Below are 22,230 nucleotides of genomic sequence, written 5' to 3'. Positions count from 1 at the left end.
CCTATTTTATTCAATCTCATTGCATATTCCCTTTCCTCCATGGTGTCAAGGATGAGAAGCCTAGTTATTGAAACCCAGATTTAATTTCTCCAAGTCCTGTTGCCAACATATGTAATTTTCAAATACATTTTGCTTTGAGTTTGTTTTCTTTGAATAAAGTGGATTACACTTTACCTGTTTGTCATTTCCACACGTATTTGGCAAATGAAAGCGTGGTGGAAGATGAGCATAACAAATGAAAGGCCACAAATAATTCAATAGTCCTGTAGTCTGTATCCATAACATTAATTTGCATAACACAAAAGGACAATAAGGTGAATCAAAAACAGATGAAATGAACAAATGAAGTCTATCATGGTGGATGGAAACATGGTAGTAGAGCCAAAAACAGTTTGGAGTCCATTGTCCAATATACAACTGTCCTCAGAAAAGGTAAATGCATACATGAAATAGTCCACAGAGTGAATGGTAGACGCACACTGGAGGAACGTAGGTTCTACATCTCTTGGAAGTGGTGGTATTGGTCTTTCCGAAATCTCATGCTGATCCGGATGACTGTCCCCTCCGGTGAGGACAGGGGGCACAGGTACAGGGAGTAGGGTGTAAGGAGCAGGCTCCTAATATGTCAGGGCCTCCCTGTCTGTGGCCAGTAGTGGTGTTCCTGCCCAGATGTGGAGGGACCACAGACAGGGGCAGATGTAATTGGAAATTTCCTGCACATATGGTAATAGATGTCAAAAAGTTACCCCACTCATTCTTTGATTATGATTCCATAGTTCCAGGATGTGCTCCAGCTGTACCTCCTTGGATTCCAAGAGCTCAGTTACAAGCTGACCCCTCATTTCTTGGGGCTGTTGTACTGATCCCAAGGCTTGGTCAATGGTGGTCTGGCTGAAAAAGACCCCAGTGGCCTAACTTGGCTGGCCCACAGATTGCCTCACACAGCAGCCAGGACTTGGGGGAACAGGATTGGGGTGGCTCTCTTTGGTACATGGGGACTAGAGGTGTCCTCATTCTAAGGTGTTGTTACAGCTGGAGTGGAAGGTGTGGATGTGGGCTGAGCGTGCCTCACTGGAGCTGTCTGGCCAGACAGACCAGATGGACCAGCTGGCTCCTGATCACCAGACTTATAGCAGTGTAGTCCTTACTGAAGGCTTGCTCCTGGGCTGCAGTGGAGATGTCTTGGCTGCCAGATGGTGGTCGACTGGGTCAGGCGTTTGGACCTGTGAAGGTTGCCGAGAATGTGTAATTAATATATATTTTGCACATTTTATGTGTCTTTGTCTACAAACAGGTCAACCTAAAAACTAGAAAGAGAGTGATATACTGATTAGGCCTTTGTGTGATGCTCATTATTTTACAAATGCATCATGATTTACACAGATGACAACTCCAGTGCTGACCTGTAAGAGATGTTCTGAAATGCAAAAGTGTTATTTCAGATGTGTACTAGACCATTCCAAGGCATTGCAGGCTGCAATGCATTGGATTCAAAGTGTTTTATATTACACATAATAATGTAATTGGTCATCAGATGGACAGTGCAAATTAACATGTGTGTGGCTACTACTTCTATTCAGCATGCCACAACACATTTGTGGAAGTCTTGTATTCAAAGGACAATGAATTATGTAGGCATTTTCATCAATTCAGTATAGCTATGTGCAGGTGTCAACATGATTGAGATACACAAGAAGTGACATTTTAATCTATAGCATGACATGGTGACTGTTAAATGCACTGGTTTTTTAAATGTGTGTACATATAGAGGTAAAGGATGGTGAAACAACATTACATTGCACTATTGGTTTTTCAGATCCAAAAGCAGTGCACCTTGGTAGTTGTACTCATCTGTTGATACTATAGACAATACTACATATCACTTTCAATGACTATATTGGATATGAACACACATTTAGAACATGTACACACATATGAGTATGACGTGACTAGAAGAAAATACCACTTAGAAACACTATACTTTCCTCTGAAAATGGATGTAGTTTTAGATCTATTTGGGAAGAACAACAACATACATTGATAGAAAGCAAGGGGCAGAGGCAATGCAAGGGATAATCCATGGGGAACTACACACAATCTGACTATAAATATTGCACATTGTTAAAAGGAGAGCTACAACCATGCTGTTAGTAATTGGTATATCACAATATATTTTGTGGATTCAAAGTTAGCTATATCTGTATTGCTAAGGGTGTACCATCAGCCTCAATGTCAAACTTAAGGGCAGAATTCCACTTGTGATTGTTGACACTCCACTCCACCAGGGATTCCTGTCAAGCCTTCAGGATGTAGGATCTGCAAGACCTTCTCCTCCCAGGGGAATAGTTGTAATGGGGGGGCTGGAAGAACCACCTCTGGTCCACTAGGCCTCCATGTGACTCTTGGAGGCCAGAGAATGAACTTCTCCCCGCATGTCATTCCACCTCCTCCTAATCTCCGCCTATGTGTACAGTTTGTTAGTAACAGCATTCACTCTGTCAATTATTCTGGACCACATTTTCCTCTTCTGTGAATATTTTGGACTTGTGTGCTACACAACTGTGGATCTACTCTTATGATTTGATCCACCGTGACAGACAACTGTCTCTCTAGAAAACTGGGATTTCTCCTCCCAGCCATAGTGAATTATAGAAAAAAGCTCAGCTTGTCCACAAACATATCAGGGAGAGTAACACAGAGAAAATCCTGACTTCTGAATGGGGTGTGTTAGAAATGGGGTCTCTGGTTGGCAGTCAGTTTAGACTCTGTCCAAGCAGGGACCCTCACTCTAGTCAGGGTAAGGGAGTTACACTCCAAAGACAACCCCTGCTCACCTCCTTGGTAGCTTGGCAAAAGCAGTCAGGCTTATTTCAAAGGCAATGTGTAAGGTACTTGTACCAACAAACAGTGATACAGTGAAAACACTATAAAATGGACACAACACCAGTTTAGAACAATAGTCAATATTTATCTGAATCAAACAGGACCAAAACAAGAAAGATCCAACATACACAAGCAAAGTTATGACGTTTTAAAGTATAAGGAGTCTTAGTCCATAGAATTAATGGATGCATTGTGTTTACACAAAGTACCTGGTTTGCGTCAAAAATAAAGCTGCACGGGTGAGCATCCATTGGAAAAGTCAGTGATGTGTTGATACCTTACTCATAAGTGAGGCTGTGCATCATTTCTTCTCCGGACGGGTAGAGGTTGCATTGTTTTTGCTCTCCCACAGAAGAGTGATGTGTCAATTTCCAGACAGGCAACCTCGGATCCACGCAGGTTCACGATGATTTTGATGCCCAGCGGTGATGCGTGCAAAATTCCGGTGCACGGAGGTGAAGAGCAGCGCTGCGTGGGTTTTGCATCAATTTTGGAAGCCACACACTGGTGTTGCGTTGATTTCTCAGCCACGATGCATGTGGTGTGTTGATTTTTCGGACGTAAAGCAGGTGCTGCATCAATTTTATTTCCTGCACAGGTCCTGTGCATGAATTTCAGTCTTGGTTCCACCATCTTCTCCTTTCAAGGGCCCAGGGATTGGATTATGCACCACTTGGCAGGGTAGGAGTCTCAGCAAGAGAGTGCAGGTGCTGGCAGAGGAAGACTTTGAGGGCCCTAAGACTTCAGAACAGGGAAAAGCTCAGTCAAAGCCCTTGGAGACACTTCACAAGCAGGAAAACAAAGCAAAACCCAGTCTATGTCCTCTCTAAGACAGAAGCAGCAACTGCAGGCCATCACAGTAAAGCACACTCTCAGGTAAAGAGGCAGTATGCCTCCTTCAGCTCTTCAGCACTTCTCCTTGGCAGATGTTCCTCTTGATCCAGAAGTAATCTAAAAGTCTGGTGTTTTAGGTCCACTACTTACACCCCTTTCTGCCTTTGAAGTAGGCAACCTTCAAAGGAAAGTCTCTGTTATTGACAAGACACTTCCTTGCCCAGGCCTGACCCCAGATATACACCAGGGGGTTGGAGGTTGCATTGTGGAAAGACAGGCACAGCGGATTCAGGTGTGAGTGACCACTCCTCCCTCCACTCTAGCCCAGATGGCTCATCAGGATATGCAGGTTACATCCCAGCTCCCTTTGTGTCACTGTCTAGAGGAGATTGCCCCACTGTCAGTCTGACCCAGACAGGGAATACACAAGCAGGTAGAGTCACAGAATGGTTTAAGAAAGGAAATGCCCACTTTCTAAAAGTGGCATTGCCAAACTGACAATCTAAAAACCAACTTTAACAAAAGCTGTATTTATAAATCATGAGTTTAGAGACCCCACACTCCAGATCTCTATCTGCTCCCAATGGGAAACTGCACTTAAAAGAGATTTAAAAACAGTTTCCACGTTCACCTATGAGGGAGACAGCCCTTGCAACAGTGAAAACTGAATTTGGCTGTATTTCACTGTCAGGACATATAAAACATACCAGTACATGTCATACCTTTAACATACACTGCACCATGCCCACGGGGCTACCTAGGGCCTACCTTAGGAGTGACTTACATGCAGTAAAAGAGAATGGGCCTGGTAAGTTGGTACACTTGCCAGTTCGAATTGGCAGTTTAAAACTGCACACATGGACACTGCAGTGGCAGGTCTGAGCCATGTGTACAGGGCTGCTCATGTGGGTTAGCACAATCAGTGCTACAGGCCCACTAGTAGCATTTGATTCAGAGGCCCTGTGCACCTCTAGTGTACTTTACTAGGGACGTACTAGTAAATCAAATATGCCAATCTTGGAAAAGCCAATTACACATACAGTTTACACAGAGAGCACCTGCACTTTAGCACTGGTCAGCAGTGGTAAAGTACCAAATCCAGCAAAAACAAAGTCCAGCACACAGTCAAAACATAGAAATCAGAGGCAAATAAGATAGGGAAGACAACGTCAAGGATGCCAAGTCTAACAAAATGTGTTTTATAGTGTGTGTTGCAGGTGTTCACAATAGTCCAGTTTACAGCAGATGTGGGCTGTTAGCATCCATTCACGGACACAGCCAAAGTACTATACTGAATGAGTACCACAACAGACTCCCACCATTATAGGTCTACCACTGACATACCACCAAAACAACTGTGTGATCTGAATATGCTCTGCAGGATGCCACCATTGAGATGGCTTCAGAGTGTCTACTCATCGGCATTGGTGTTCGCTGCATCAGCTGCAGGATGCAGCTGGTGCTACAAAGTATACTCCATTGTGGCGGTCTTTGGCTTCAATGCAATGCTTCTAAATATGGTGGGTGGAATACCACCGACTTGATGGTCTTTTCGGGCCCACCGCCAACATGGCTTGGCAGTGCAACCACCAACATCTAAATCAGGCCCTTCGTTTCCAATACCTTCTTCAAATTGGTATGAATTGGAGTAAGGATAATAAATGCTACCTTTTTAGTGCCTAACACCTTCCCACAAATTGCTGTAGGTTAGAGCAGGAATAGTACACAACAACCTTTTATTGTCCAACACTTTCTCTAGCTGGATGGAGTGAGAATAGTAAATATTACCTCTTTAGTGTCCAACACTTTTTAAAAAAAATGGTTTATGTTGAAGTGTGATTATATCATATCATTTTATAATTTGCATCTTCAATCTTTAATTTTAATTTCATTTGTATGCAGTAGATATAGTGTGTGTTATTTTATTTGAATTAATGGTGTTTACAAATATAATTTTAAAAAGGTGCATGTATGAATGTAAGCTATACTATGATTAATGACATTTTTATTGACTAAATAAGCAGAACATTTTCTACATTTTATTTGTTTATTTATGCTCTCTATTTTTACATTTTTGAACATATATATTTAAAATTAAAAATGAAACATGTAAATTATATTTAATTGCAGATTAATTGCTGGGATGTCAGGCAGTTGCGCTCCTAACTGTTTGTGACTTTAAAGGCTCCCTTGAGCTACTGGGCTGACGAGCTCTGGAGCAGGCACCAGCATGCCAGGAAAGAGGTACTGAAACCGGGTGATTTATGGCAGCATTCCCAGCACCCCACAAATATGTTCTCTGCTGAAGAAGGGACTAACCCAGAAACACATGTGTCCAGAGATGCACAGTAAAGGCTGTACCTACTTAAAGGTGAAATATTTAAAAATTAATGGAGTTCGTTTTTTGAAGATACTACATCTACCATGATGCAATGGGGCAGATTAATTGCTGGGATGTCAGGCAGGTGCGCTCCTAACTGTTTGTGACTTTAAAGGCTCCCTTGAGCTACTGGGCTGACGAGCTCTGGAGCAGGCACCAGCATGCCAGGAAAGAGGTACTGAAACCGGGTGATTTATGGCAGCATTCCCAGCACCCCACAAATATGTTCTCTGCTGAAGAAGGGACTAACCCAGAAACACATGTGTCCAGAGATGCACAGTAAAGGCTGTACCTACTTAAAGGTGAAATATTTAAAAATTAATGGAGTTCGTTTTTTGAAGATACTACATCTACCATGATGCAATGGGGCAGATTAATTGCTGGGATGTCAGGCAGGTGCGCTCCTAACTGTTTGTGACTTTAAAGGCTCCCTTGAGCTACTGGGCTGACGAGCTCTGGAGCAGGCACCAGCATGCCAGGAAAGAGGTACTGAAACCGGGTGATTTATGGCAGCATTCCCAGCACCCCACAAATATGTTCTCTGCTGAAGAAGGGACTAACCCAGAAACACATGTGTCCAGAGATGCACAGTAAAGGCTGTACCTACTTAAAGGTGAAATATTTAAAAATTAATGGAGTTCGTTTTTTGAAGATACTACATCTACCATGATGCAATGGGGCAGATTAATTGCTGGGATGTCAGGCAGGTGCGCTCCTAACTGTTTGTGACTTTAAAGGCTCCCTTGAGCTACTGGGCTGACGAGCTCTGGAGCAGGCACCAGCATGCCAGGAAAGAGGTACTGAAACCGGGTGATTTATGGCAGCATTCCCAGCACCCCACAAATATGTTCTCTGCTGAAGAAGGGACTAACTCAGAAACACATGTGTCCAGAGATGCACAGTAAAGGCTGTACCTACTTAAAGGTGAAATATTTAAAAATTAATGGAGTTCGTTTTTTGAAGATACTACATCTACCATGATGCAATGGGGCAGATTAATTGCTGGGATGTCAGGCAGGTGCGCTCCTAACTGTTTGTGACTTTAAAGGCTCCCTTGAGCTACTGGGCTGACGAGCTCTGGAGCAGGCACCAGCATGCCAGGAAAGAGGTACTGAAACCGGGTGATTTATGGCAGCATTCCCAGCACCCCACAAATATGTTCTCTGCTGAAGAAGGGACTAACCCAGAAACACATGTGTCCAGAGATGCACAGTAAAGGCTGTACCTACTTAAAGGTGAAATATTTAAAAATTAATGGAGTTCGTTTTTTGAAGATACTACATCTACCATGATGCAATGGGGCAGATTAATTGCTGGGATGTCAGGCAGGTGCGCTCCTAACTGTTTGTGACTTTAAAGGCTCCCTTGAGCTACTGGGCTGACGAGCTCTGGAGCAGGCACCAGCATGCCAGGAAAGAGGTACTGAAACCGGGTGATTTATGGCAGCATTCCCAGCACCCCACAAATATGTTCTCTGCTGAAGAAGGGACTAACCCAGAAACACATGTGTCCAGAGATGCACAGTAAAGGCTGTACCTACTTAAAGGTGAAATATTTAAAAATTAATGGAGTTCGTTTTTTGAAGATACTACATCTACCATGATGCAATGGGGCAGATTAATTGCTGGGATGTCAGGCAGGTGCGCTCCTAACTGTTTGTGACTTTAAAGGCTCCCTTGAGCTACTGGGCTGACGAGCTCTGGAGCAGGCACCAGCATGCCAGGAAAGAGGTACTGAAACCGGGTGATTTATGGCAGCATTCCCAGCACCCCACAAATATGTTCTCTGCTGAAGAAGGGACTAACCCAGAAACACATGTGTCCAGAGATGCACAGTAAAGGCTGTACCTACTTAAAGGTGAAATATTTAAAAATTAATGGAGTTCGTTTTTTGAAGATACTACATCTACCATGATGCAATGGGGCAGATTAATTGCTGGGATGTCAGGCAGGTGCGCTCCTAACTGTTTGTGACTTTAAAGGCTCCCTTGAGCTACTGGGCTGACGAGCTCTGGAGCAGGCACCAGCATGCCAGGAAAGAGGTACTGAAACCGGGTGATTTATGGCAGCATTCCCAGCACCCCACAAATATGTTCTCTGCTGAAGAAGGGACTAACCCAGAAACACATGTGTCCAGAGATGCACAGTAAAGGCTGTACCTACTTAAAGGTGAAATATTTAAAAATTAATGGAGTTCGTTTTTTGAAGATACTACATCTACCATGATGCAATGGGGCAGATTAATTGCTGGGATGTCAGGCAGGTGCGCTCCTAACTGTTTGTGACTTTAAAGGCTCCCTTGAGCTACTGGGCTGACGAGCTCTGGAGCCGGCACCAGCATGCCAGGAAAGAGGTACTGAAACCGGGTGATTTATGGCAGCATTCCCAGCACCCCACAAATATGTTCTCTGCTGAAGAAGGGACTAACCCAGAAACACATGTGTCCAGAGATGCACAGTAAAGGCTGTACCTACTTAAAGGTGAAATATTTAAAAATTAATGGAGTTCGTTTTTTGAAGATACTACATCTACCATGATGCAATGGGGCAGATTAATTGCTGGGATGTCAGGCAGGTGCGCTCCTAACTGTTTGTGACTTTAAAGGCTCCCTTGAGCTACTGGGCTGACGAGCTCTGGAGCCGGCACCAGCATGCCAGGAAAGAGGTACTGAAACCGGGTGATTTATGGCAGCATTCCCAGCACCCCACAAATATGTTCTCTGCTGAAGAAGGGACTAACCCAGAAACACATGTGTCCAGAGATGCACAGTAAAGGCTGTACCTACTTAAAGGTGAAATATTTAAAAATTAATGGAGTTCGTTTTTTGAAGATACTACATCTACCATGATGCAATGGGGCAGATTAATTGCTGGGATGTCAGGCAGGTGCGCTCCTAACTGTTTGTGACTTTAAAGGCTCCCTTGAGCTACTGGGCTGACGAGCTCTGGAGCAGGCACCAGCATGCCAGGAAAGAGGTACTGAAACCGGGTGATTTATGGCAGCATTCCCAGCACCCCACAAATATGTTCTCTGCTGAAGAAGGGACTAACCCAGAAACACATGTGTCCAGAGATGCACAGTAAAGGCTGTACCTACTTAAAGGTGAAATATTTAAAAATTAATGGAGTTCGTTTTTTGAAGATACTACATCTACCATGATGCAATGGGGCAGATTAATTGCTGGGATGTCAGGCAGGTGCGCTCCTAACTGTTTGTGACTTTAAAGGCTCCCTTGAGCTACTGGGCTGACGAGCTCTGGAGCAGGCACCAGCATGCCAGGAAAGAGGTACTGAAACCGGGTGATTTATGGCAGCATTCCCAGCACCCCACAAATATGTTCTCTGCTGAAGAAGGGACTAACCCAGAAACACATGTGTCCAGAGATGCACAGTAAAGGCTGTACCTACTTAAAGGTGAAATATTTAAAAATTAATGGAGTTCGTTTTTTGAAGATACTACATCTACCATGATGCAATGGGGCAGATTAATTGCTGGGATGTCAGGCAGGTGCGCTCCTAACTGTTTGTGACTTTAAAGGCTCCCTTGAGCTACTGGGCTGACGAGCTCTGGAGCAGGCACCAGCATGCCAGGAAAGAGGTACTGAAACCGGGTGATTTATGGCAGCATTCCCAGCACCCCACAAATATGTTCTCTGCTGAAGAAGGGACTAACCCAGAAACACATGTGTCCAGAGATGCACAGTAAAGGCTGTACCTACTTAAAGGTGAAATATTTAAAAATTAATGGAGTTCGTTTTTTGAAGATACTACATCTACCATGATGCAATGGGGCAGATTAATTGCTGGGATGTCAGGCAGGTGCGCTCCTAACTGTTTGTGACTTTAAAGGCTCCCTTGAGCTACTGGGCTGACGAGCTCTGGAGCAGGCACCAGCATGCCAGGAAAGAGGTACTGAAACCGGGTGATTTATGGCAGCATTCCCAGCACCCCACAAATATGTTCTCTGCTGAAGAAGGGACTAACCCAGAAACACATGTGTCCAGAGATGCACAGTAAAGGCTGTACCTACTTAAAGGTGAAATATTTAAAAATTAATGGAGTTCGTTTTTTGAAGATACTACATCTACCATGATGCAATGGGGCAGATTAATTGCTGGGATGTCAGGCAGGTGCGCTCCTAACTGTTTGTGACTTTAAAGGCTCCCTTGAGCTACTGGGCTGACGAGCTCTGGAGCAGGCACCAGCATGCCAGGAAAGAGGTACTGAAACCGGGTGATTTATGGCAGCATTCCCAGCACCCCACAAATATGTTCTCTGCTGAAGAAGGGACTAACCCAGAAACACATGTGTCCAGAGATGCACAGTAAAGGCTGTACCTACTTAAAGGTGAAATATTTAAAAATTAATGGAGTTCGTTTTTTGAAGATACTACATCTACCATGATGCAATGGGGCAGATTAATTGCTGGGATGTCAGGCAGGTGCGCTCCTAACTGTTTGTGACTTTAAAGGCTCCCTTGAGCTACTGGGCTGACGAGCTCTGGAGCAGGCACCAGCATGCCAGGAAAGAGGTACTGAAACCGGGTGATTTATGGCAGCATTCCCAGCACCCCACAAATATGTTCTCTGCTGAAGAAGGGACTAACCCAGAAACACATGTGTCCAGAGATGCACAGTAAAGGCTGTACCTACTTAAAGGTGAAATATTTAAAAATTAATGGAGTTCGTTTTTTGAAGATACTACATCTACCATGATGCAATGGGGCAGATTAATTGCTGGGATGTCAGGCAGGTGCGCTCCTAACTGTTTGTGACTTTAAAGGCTCCCTTGAGCTACTGGGCTGACGAGCTCTGGAGCAGGCACCAGCATGCCAGGAAAGAGGTACTGAAACCGGGTGATTTATGGCAGCATTCCCAGCACCCCACAAATATGTTCTCTGCTGAAGAAGGGACTAACCCAGAAACACATGTGTCCAGAGATGCACAGTAAAGGCTGTACCTACTTAAAGGTGAAATATTTAAAAATTAATGGAGTTCGTTTTTTGAAGATACTACATCTACCATGATGCAATGGGGCAGATTAATTGCTGGGATGTCAGGCAGGTGCGCTCCTAACTGTTTGTGACTTTAAAGGCTCCCTTGAGCTACTGGGCTGACGAGCTCTGGAGCCGGCACCAGCATGCCAGGAAAGAGGTACTGAAACCAGGTGATTTATGGCAGCATTCCCAGCACCCCACAAATATGTTCTCTGCTGAAGAAGGGACTAACCCAGAAACACATGTGTCCAGAGATGCACAGTAAAGGCTGTACCTACTTAAAGGTGAAATATTTAAAAATTAATGGAGTTCGTTTTTTGAAGATACTACATCTACCATGATGCAATGGGGCAGATTAATTGCTGGGATGTCAGGCAGGTGCGCTCCTAACTGTTTGTGACTTTAAAGGCTCCCTTGAGCTACTGGGCTGACGAGCTCTGGAGCCGGCACCAGCATGCCAGGAAAGAGGTACTGAAACCGGGTGATTTATGGCAGCATTCCCAGCACCCCACAAATATGTTCTCTGCTGAAGAAGGGACTAACCCAGAAACACATGTGTCCAGAGATGCACAGTAAAGGCTGTACCTACTTAAAGGTGAAATATTTAAAAATTAATGGAGTTCGTTTTTTGAAGATACTACATCTACCATGATGCAATGGGGCAGATTAATTGCTGGGATGTCAGGCAGGTGCGCTCCTAACTGTTTGTGACTTTAAAGGCTCCCTTGAGCTACTGGGCTGACGAGCTCTGGAGCAGGCACCAGCATGCCAGGAAAGAGGTACTGAAACCGGGTGATTTATGGCAGCATTCCCAGCACCCCACAAATATGTTCTCTGCTGAAGAAGGGACTAACCCAGAAACACATGTGTCCAGAGATGCACAGTAAAGGCTGTACCTACTTAAAGGTGAAATATTTAAAAATTAATGGAGTTCGTTTTTTGAAGATACTACATCTACCATGATGCAATGGGGCAGATTAATTGCTGGGATGTCAGGCAGGTGCGCTCCTAACTGTTTGTGACTTTAAAGGCTCCCTTGAGCTACTGGGCTGACGAGCTCTGGAGCAGGCACCAGCATGCCAGGAAAGAGGTACTGAAACCGGGTGATTTATGGCAGCATTCCCAGCACCCCACAAATATGTTCTCTGCTGAAGAAGGGACTAACCCAGAAACACATGTGTCCAGAGATGCACAGTAAAGGCTGTACCTACTTAAAGGTGAAATATTTAAAAATTAATGGAGTTCGTTTTTTGAAGATACTACATCTACCATGATGCAATGGGGCAGATTAATTGCTGGGATGTCAGGCAGGTGCGCTCCTAACTGTTTGTGACTTTAAAGGCTCCCTTGAGCTACTGGGCTGACGAGCTCTGGAGCAGGCACCAGCATGCCAGGAAAGAGGTACTGAAACCGGGTGATTTATGGCAGCATTCCCAGCACCCCACAAATATGTTCTCTGCTGAAGAAGGGACTAACCCAGAAACACATGTGTCCAGAGATGCACAGTAAAGGCTGTACCTACTTAAAGGTGAAATATTTAAAAATTAATGGAGATCGTTTTTTGAAGATACTACATCTACCATGATGCAATGGGGCAGATTAATTGCTGGGATGTCAGGCAGGTGCGCTCCTAACTGTTTGTGACTTTAAAGGCTCCCTTGAGCTACTGGGCTGACGAGCTCTGGAGCAGGCACCAGCATGCCAGGAAAGAGGTACTGAAACCGGGTGATTTATGGCAGCATTCCCAGCACCCCACAAATATGTTCTCTGCTGAAGAAGGGACTAACCCAGAAACACATGTGTCCAGAGATGCACAGTAAAGGCTGTACCTACTTAAAGGTGAAATATTTAAAAATTAATGGAGTTCGTTTTTTGAAGATACTACATCTACCATGATGCAATGGGGCAGATTAATTGCTGGGATGTCAGGCAGGTGCGCTCCTAACTGTTTGTGACTTTAAAGGCTCCCTTGAGCTACTGGGCTGACGAGCTCTGGAGCAGGCACCAGCATGCCAGGAAAGAGGTACTGAAACCGGGTGATTTATGGCAGCATTCCCAGCACCCCACAAATATGTTCTCTGCTGAAGAAGGGACTAACCCAGAAACACATGTGTCCAGAGATGCACAGTAAAGGCTGTACCTACTTAAAGGTGAAATATTTAAAAATTAATGGAGTTCGTTTTTTGAAGATACTACATCTACCATGATGCAATGGGGCAGATTAATTGCTGGGATGTCAGGCAGGTGCGCTCCTAACTGTTTGTGAAATTATATTTACATACTATTGAATTTTGTACTTTTTCCCCAATGCTTTAAGACTTTTTAAACATTTCTTAATTGTTATATATATATATATATATATATATATATATATATAAAAATATATATATTCTGAAAACTATTTTAACATACTTTCATACTTTTTTGATATTCATGAAATAATTGTATACATTTTATGCTAATAATTACTGTATACTTTTATAACACTTTTAAATATTTTTTACAATATTTGAATGCATATTTTACTTGTTTAACATTAGTTTTGCATTTTTTCAAAAATGTTATCAACATCTTCACATCACTTCCTATTTAGTTTTAAGGGGTGTGAGAAACTGGGTTGTTGGTTGTCTTGAGTGTGAGCCCTGGTCCAGCAACAGACACAATCCTTTGGAGGGTGAGCCACAACAAATCACTAAATTCACATGTGCTTAACCTTGGGTAGCTTGGCACAAAAAGCAGTCAGGTCTAGCTTAGAGGCAATGTGTAAAGCATTCATGCAGCGCACAAACAGTGATAACGTGTAAACACAACAAAAGGAAAATATCAAACCAATTTAGAGAAATAGAGAACATATTCATAAATTATTTGACACAAAAACCATCAAAATCCAATTCGTAGAACCAGAGTTATAACTTGTAAGGTTCAAATAGCAAATTATCAGTTGCCATCTAGGTACTTTTAGCACCATTACCAAGGGTCCAGGAGTAGATGTAGACCACTTGGGTGTTCAGGACTCACTCAGGCTTGGTCCAGGTGTGGGTTGAAGATGGCGGACGCCTGTAATGCCTTTGTGGCGCTGAACAGGAGGCCAGTAAAACTAGTCCTTTGGAGTAACCTCTGAAGTTCAAATGGATCCCTTTAGAAACAAAAAGAACAGTCACCCATGCCCCCATAAGCAGCAGACTGGACTACGGCAATGCCCTCTAAGCAGGGACCACAGCCAAGTTTCAAAGAAAACTCCAGCGAATCCAGAACGCAGCCGCATGTCTCATCCTCAACCTCCCTCGCCACAAACACATATCCACCCACCTCAGATCCCTACACTGGCTGCCCATCAATAAAAGGATAATTTTCAAAATCCTTGTCCACGCTCACAAAGCCCTCCACAACACTGGACTGGCCTACCTCAACGAATGAGTCAACTTCCACACACCAACTCGACAGCTCTGCTCTGCTGACCTCACCCTCACTACAGTCCTCTGCATCCAACGCACCACCTCCGGCGGCAGATCCTTCTCCCACATCGCCGCCAAGACCTGGAACTCCCTCCCCACCAACCTACGCAAGACCCAGGACCTCCTAACCTTCAGAGAGCACCTAAAAACATTTCAAGCAGTAACCGTCCCCCCTCCCAGCGCCTTGAGACCCTACCGGGTGATTAGTGCGCTTAAGAAATTATTTGATTGATTGATTGATTGAAGTCCTGGGTGCAGTTGAAGTCCAAAGCAGGGCTGGCCTCTGAAAGTTCAAGCAGGCTTCAGGCAGCAAAGCAGTCCTTCCAGGCACAGCAGCAGTCTGATAGAATGTACAGCAGCAGGAAGGCCTCTAAGAGTCCATTAGTGAACTGAAGAGTTGGTCTGAGAACCCTATTTTTATCCTCTGGTGCACTGCTTCTAGTAGCTTGGAGGAGTTTCCAGAAGGGGTCTTTGAAGTTCCAGGAGATTCCCGCTTCGCCTGCCCTGGCTTCTAGCTGGATGCACTGACAATACAGGGTTCTTTAGCCTATTGTGTGGAAGCAGTGCACAGCCTATTTGAGTGTAAGTGGGGCTCTGCTTAGCTCTGCTCCCCCCATCAAGCCAGGTAATGGGCCGTTCAGGCTCGGCTAATCCACTATTGTATGACTGTCACAAAGTCCTAACTGTCAGTTACACCCAGTCATATGGCCTAAGACAAGCTACAGGCAAAGAGGGCTAAGGGGAGGAAAATGGCAACTTTCTGAAAGTGGTATTTTGAAACTTGCAATGGTAAATTTGACTTTATCATTAAAGGGTTATCGTTGCTAGTTCATAGATACTACACATGACATATCTACCACCTCTGGTTTAGGAAATACAGCCTAATATATATAATTATGTATCCCCAATGTTATCTTATGAGAGGGGTAGGCCTCGCATTAGTGAATAATGAATTTGGGAGTTTTACACTACTAGAGCATGTAAAACTTAAAATTACATGTCCTAGCTTTTAATTACACAACGCCCTGCCCTATGGGCTAGCTAGGGCCTACCTTAGGGGTAACATATGCAATACAAGGGAAAAATAAGGCTTGGCATGGGGTTGGCAATGCCAAGTTGACATGACATTGGGACTTTGCATTTGGGGCTCAATGGCAGGTACCACTCTATGAGGTACGTACATGTAAATTCAATATGCTAATCATGTAAATGCCAACCAAGTCATGTTTAGGCGAGTGAGTACAAGCACTTTAGCACTGGTTAACAGTGGTACAGAGTCCTAAACACAACAAGCAGGAATTCAGCAAAAACTAAGAGAAGCAAGCCAGTTTATGGGTCGCCCTGTTGAGAGGGTCATTTTCAACACAGGTAAACAGCCTTTTTTAGTTTAATTTTGCAGCATCTTTTTTATAATGCTACCTTCTGTTGTTGTCTATTTGTGTTTTTGTTTAGTTTATTTTCCCAGAACTAGGTTGAAATAAGGTACTGCTGTTGGCTGGAACAGGGAGCAGGGAACTTCTTTTTTAAAGGAGATTTAAGGGTTTTGAGATTAAAGAGGGTGTACAGGGGAGGTCTAGACAGTAGTTATAGTGTTGTTTGTGGGTTTGTTGTATATTTAGCTGCATTAATAGTAGTGTTTTTCACTAGTTTATAGTCTGGGGTTTTAATAAACTGTTTTAGTAATGCATTGTTGTTATGTTGTATTATGTAATGTTATGCTAAATTGCTTTATGTGACTGATGTTTTGATGATTTAGGGTGTCATTACACATTTGGCAGACAGTTTTCACCGTCCGCTGAACTCCCAACGGGGAAGTGGCTACCACACAGGCTACCTCCCCGTCGGCCCCATCAAGAGTTTTCCACTAGGCAGGTTTCCACCCGCCAGCCTAGTGGGAAACAGGTTACGGCATTGTCTCTGGCTTGTAATCGAGCCGGCAGCAATGCTGTAGCTCTCTGGATGCACCAGCACCCTTGCAATGTTCTCTGTCTGCAAAGCAGACAGAAAACATTGCAAGGGTGCTGGGCTGGGGGGCCCCTGCACTACCCATACCAAGTGCATGGGCAGTGAAGGCCCCCCCCCACCGTAACCCCCTGAACCTGTTCTCTGCCAGGCTTTTCATAGTGGTGTTTTGGCCATGAAAAGGATGGCGGCGAATAAGGTTGTAATCCACAGAGCTAGGTGTTATGTATATATGTATTTTTGTGAATGTATTGTGTTCTCCAGATGGGTTTTTTAATTTACTTTATAGGTTTTTGTCTACGGACATGTCCTACGGGCATTGTGCATTTCCATTTTTTTAAGGAAATCAGTTATGTTTTCTTTACTTTGATTTCCTTTTTTGGGTTTCAAGGAGTGTTTGGTTTTTAAACACTTTTTCATTTTTTTATGGTTCCCAGATATTTTGAATGTGTTTTAATTTTGCATTTTATGGGTCTTTTTGGATAATATTTTTCCTGTTTTGTGTCAATTACTATTTTTGACTACATGGATACAGAGGAGGATATGCAGCTACCCAACAGTAAGTCTTTTTCATTAAAAAAAAAAAAAAAATTTTGTTTCTTTTGGATGAGAAAAAGTGTATTGTTTGTGTAAATATTATGTAATTGCTATTTGGAATTGTGTGGTTAATATGTTGCAATTATGAGATGGACTGAGTTTGTTTTTTAGTGTTTTAGTTGGTGATGGTTACATTTTCTGTTTAAATAATGTATACATCTTTTTATTATCTCAGTCTTTATTAACATTGCACTTTTATTTAATTTTTAGACTGATGTAATAAAATAATATATTTTGTGTTAGTTTTTTATTTTTGTTTTACTTTGGTTGGTTACTATCTACTTTGTAATATGCTTTTGGTTGTTATTTCTATGTAATCCACTCCTTTGTACTTTATGAAGACTTTGGGTCTCATTACGGGTTTGGCCGTCAGATCGCCATAGTGACCTCCATGTTGGTGGTCATATAGATTCCAAATTATGATTAAAACAGGCAGGACCAACAAAAGTCTGCCAAATATCCAACACCACCAGTACTTTGGAGGGTGGGAAATAGGCAGTCCTACCACCAGCACCGACAGCCAACCAACCACTGAACCTATTACAAGTACTAAGTCGTAGTGGCTGTCAGCCATAGCAGCCCACCAATGGTGGCCGAACCATGGCAGTTCACAGTCAACTAAGTAACACAACCCCACATTGGAAAGATTTGAAAACAACACAGCTGACACACATTTCCACACCCGAAACATCTTCAAAACACACCACAAAACACACCCTTTCACAAACCACAATCAGTTGCATCTCCAACGCCAAACACCCAAGCCACAGCACACCACAAAATCACCAAACCATAGATTAGGCACCCCCGCAACCTTCTCTAAGCACATATCCCACCTCCTCAACACACTCCCATTTCCAATCACATCCATTTGCAATACCCAAACTCATTAACTCTCCATCACCTGTTCATTTCCCATCACTTATTTTTTAATCCCCACCATGTCACCCCAGAAAACTTCCTGTTTCACTGAAGATGAGTTAAGAGTCATGGTGGATGAAATAATCAGAGTAGAGCCACATCTATTTGGAGCCCTGTTCTAGCACATTACTAGATCCCGGAAAAAAGAAATGTGGCTAAGGATAGTCAACAGAGTGAATGCTGTAGGCCTCAACCCGCACTCAAGGGAAGACATCAGGAAGAGGTAGAACAACCTCAAGAGAAAGTTCCATTCCATGGCATCCAGGCACCAGCTGTATGCCCAGAAGACCAGGGTTGGGCCCCACCTCCTCCCTTACAATTCACATCCAGGGAGGAGAAGGTCTTGGCCATCCTACATCCTGAGGGCTTGACAGGAATACCTGGGGAGTAGAGTCAGGTAAGTCAAAACACAAAAATATCAACAAAATGTACTGGTCACCTTTTGCCAACTACACTGTCAAACCACTCAACAGCCCAGTGTCCAACTGTCCTTAGACCCCTGTCTGGCCTCCAACTTATGAACTAGACTTACCTGGGGCAACAGCAACTCTATATACTGTGTGTAATACAAGGATTGACAGCACTAGCATTCTCAGCGAGCACTGTTCCACCATTACAAAAACCTGAACAGTGTATCCTACTTGAAATTACCTTGATTGTCACCTCCGCATTGGAATTTACACACCTGAGAAGATGCCATTTGTATACTGTGTGGGTAGGACAGGCACTGGAAAGAATGCTGGAGGCCTGGAGGCACTGCTACTCTCCCTCTACTTAGCCACCAGTGTCCTCTGCTTCAATGGCCCTTCTCTCTCTACTCAGCCTTTGAACTGTACTCTCCTGAGAAAATGACATTTATATACTGTGTGGGTAGGACAGACACTGACAGGAATGCTAAGGCCAGGAGGCACAGCTACTCTGACTCCACTCAGCCACCACAGTGTGCTCTGCTAAAATGACCCTTTTCCCTCTACTCAGCCTTTGAACTGTACTCACCTGAGAGGATGGCATCTGTAGTACATCAGTAACATCACTGTAGATCCCAAGAGGGCCAGTCCTTGTGACCCCCCCAATAAACAGGCCAGTGTCCCTATGACATTGTGCATCTATCTGTAAACTCACAAATGAAGTTTAACCACCTGAGAGGGACCTCAATACAGATCAGGCTACATTCTGTGATGTAGCTAAACACCTAGATCCATCGTCAGCAGCTATGCCAAGATGAAAATATTGTGTGCAGGAAAGACAGCTCAACCTGTGTTCCAAAAAATGTGAGACAGATCAAAGGCCCCAAGATGGATCATATGAGTTGGATTGGCAGTAGACAGATTTACAATGCACTGACCACATGATGACAACTATAACATATACACCAAGGTTCTGGCTCTGTCTGCATAACAGTCAACTAGGTCTTAAAATGACCTAAACCAGATCCTGCTTAGCCACAGTTTGGCCTGCACTGGCAATATATGAGTCTATGTCCTTCTAAGTGCTAATTAACCCAGACATTCTGAAGCTAATTGACTGAAATGGAATTGGCATGTTACCCAAATGTCAGATCAATAAAACTGATAGCATGTGTACCTGTCACATAAAGGAAATCTGGAAATACAATGTGTACATGGCCTTAGCTAAATCTCACTGTTAACTATTGGAGGTAGATGTCACAATACAGCCTTTAACATTGTATCTCTCACATCATCAGATCTGGCTGCCACTGCGAATACTGAGCCCGCTGAAGAGACTGCTACCACCCCCTTGGATGAAGCCCTCTGTGAGGACACCACTCCTGAATGTCTGGGTGTTGAGGACGGTTCTGGCCCATCTGGGCAACCTGGTCAGATGACACCAATGAGCCTCACTGTGACCACATTGACTCCTCCCAGCCCTGTTGCTTTAACATCTCAGGAAGCCAGTTGCACCCAAACCTGTGTCCGAGGATTGCCATGACCATCTCATGCCCCCCATTCCTGGATCCTGAGTCACAGCAAAACACCTCTGACAATGATGTTCCTGGAACCAGTGGTATCAGGCAAGGTGTGCCAAAGGTGTCAGGCACATGGGGGCAAGGTGCGTGGGAGGGATGGTATGGGCCTGCAGCATGAGGCTGCTTCGGATGGACATGGCCAGGACACCATTAGCCAAGACAATCCCAAGGCATGATGGGCCAGGTACTTGCCAAACTCATGGAGATGAAACAGCTGCAGAGGCACTTCCATTGTGAGTCTCTGGAAAACTGGGAGTCCAACAACACTATCCTTGCCTCCCTAATAGGGGTGTTCAGGGAGATGAGTAGTACCCTGATCAAGGACCGTGAGCAACACAATACCCTTTCCTTTGGCCAAGCAACACCAGCCCTTTCCACATCTGCTGCAGCCACTGGAAGGGAGGTCCTGTCAGGTGAAAGACCCACCTCAGACAACCATGCCTCTGTAGCAGCAGAACCCCTCCGCATACTGGGACATCCACCCAAGAATCCAGGAAGTGCAGATGGCAAGACATCAACCACTGCCAGCAAGTGACCTCTTTTTGAAGGAACTCCTTTTTGTGCCACAGATTCACTCGGTTGACTATTCTTTAACTACTTTCCATTTTCCATGGTACGATGACTCTGTACTTTGGACTTCAAATTATGTGGCATCTAATAATTTGATTTCATCCACCATGACTGATCCCTTGACTTCACTTTTAGGTTGAGTCTCACAATTATGTCCTGTACATATGTAAATGAACACACCTATGACAAAAACACTGCCTATTAACATTTTTTTTTAATTTTGAACGGTTGAATTCTAAACCCATGTGATGCACATAAGGAAGACATAAGATGATAATGTAGGGAGGGATAAGTCTCAGGTAGTGTCATGTTGAGAATTAGCAACACAAAAGGAAGATGGACGGAGTGCTGAAACCTTTCAATCACTCACCCCCAGTCACTGTTGATGGGCGGCCACTCACCTGCAGGGGCGATGACTGTTCTCCCAAACTCCTGAGGCACCTCTCTGTGTTGCTGATTGTACCAGATCCCCATCACATGCCCTGGTCAAAAGGGAAGGGGATTTGGAAAAAGAGAGAAAGAAACACTGTACTCCTTCTCACCAGGTCCAGCTGGGTGCTGTTCTTCAAGTTATGGAGGACTGTCAGTGGACCCCTGGAAGTTGCCTTTCTGTGATGAATTACGGTACTGGTGAAGCTATGTGCTATTAAGAGACTGTTTCCCAACATTTAGTAAAGCATGCACTGGTCTCATTAAACAGCATTCCAAAAGGCATACACTGTTCTGATTAAATTTGTCTAATTTAGTTATCACAGCACACTCCCCTGGTAATATCAGTAACTTGGACCTCTCTCTCTTCTCACGGATTATTATTTACAAAAGGTGATGAAATCTGAATGTCTCTAAACAAATTAGGAGGTTCTGCACATCTCTTTTATGGACCTGCACTTCACATTTTGTTTTCTATGGTAAAACTACAACATAAAACAAGTTGCAATATCAAAAGCAAGAAAACTCACATATTGAGTATTCCCAGGACTGCATTGCATAATCACTATTAATATAAAATTAATTGCAATACCAAAAGCATGTAAACTCACACATAAAGTAATTCTAGCACTGAATTGCGTAATCACTATTAATACAAAAATAAACAAGTGGAGGATAGTGCAGTTCTGTCAGTTTGCAGTTACAAAACGGAAGTTGTCAAGGCCCCATGCTAAATCTGTTATTCAACCCTCATCAAGGCCCCACTCATAAATCATGTCTGTGTCCTTAGAAGAGGCCTTTCAAAGTCTCAAGAAGGCTAGAGTGCAATCAGTCTCAGTTTTCAGCTTTCACCAAAAAACAAAGTGACCATAATACAACTCTACACAAAGAGATTCCCGACAGCATGCTCCACTTAGCTGACAGAAGTGTGTTCTTTCCAGAAGATCTCTGCTGAGGCTCTTTGCTGCCAGCTGAGTCAAGAAGGCAGTGGGTGGGGCCTGGAAGGAACTCCAGAGTACAGAGGGCTTTCCTTGCCAGACAGAAAGAAAGCCAAGCAGTCATGTGCACAGCAAGAGTATTTATAGCAAGCATGACTCCTGTCTTTGAAAACACTAGGCAGCTGCTCCCTGGAGACCTTGGGGGCTTGGTGGTTGCCTCGCAACCAATAAAAAAGTGCACCTGACACATTTAGGAGCAGGAGGACTTGACGCAGTCACA

The sequence above is a fragment of the Pleurodeles waltl genome, chromosome 5 (genome assembly GCF_031143425.1).
Source record: "Pleurodeles waltl isolate 20211129_DDA chromosome 5, aPleWal1.hap1.20221129, whole genome shotgun sequence".
NCBI lineage: Eukaryota > Metazoa > Chordata > Amphibia > Caudata > Salamandridae > Pleurodeles > Pleurodeles waltl.
This window is presented reverse-complemented; position numbering follows the sequence as displayed.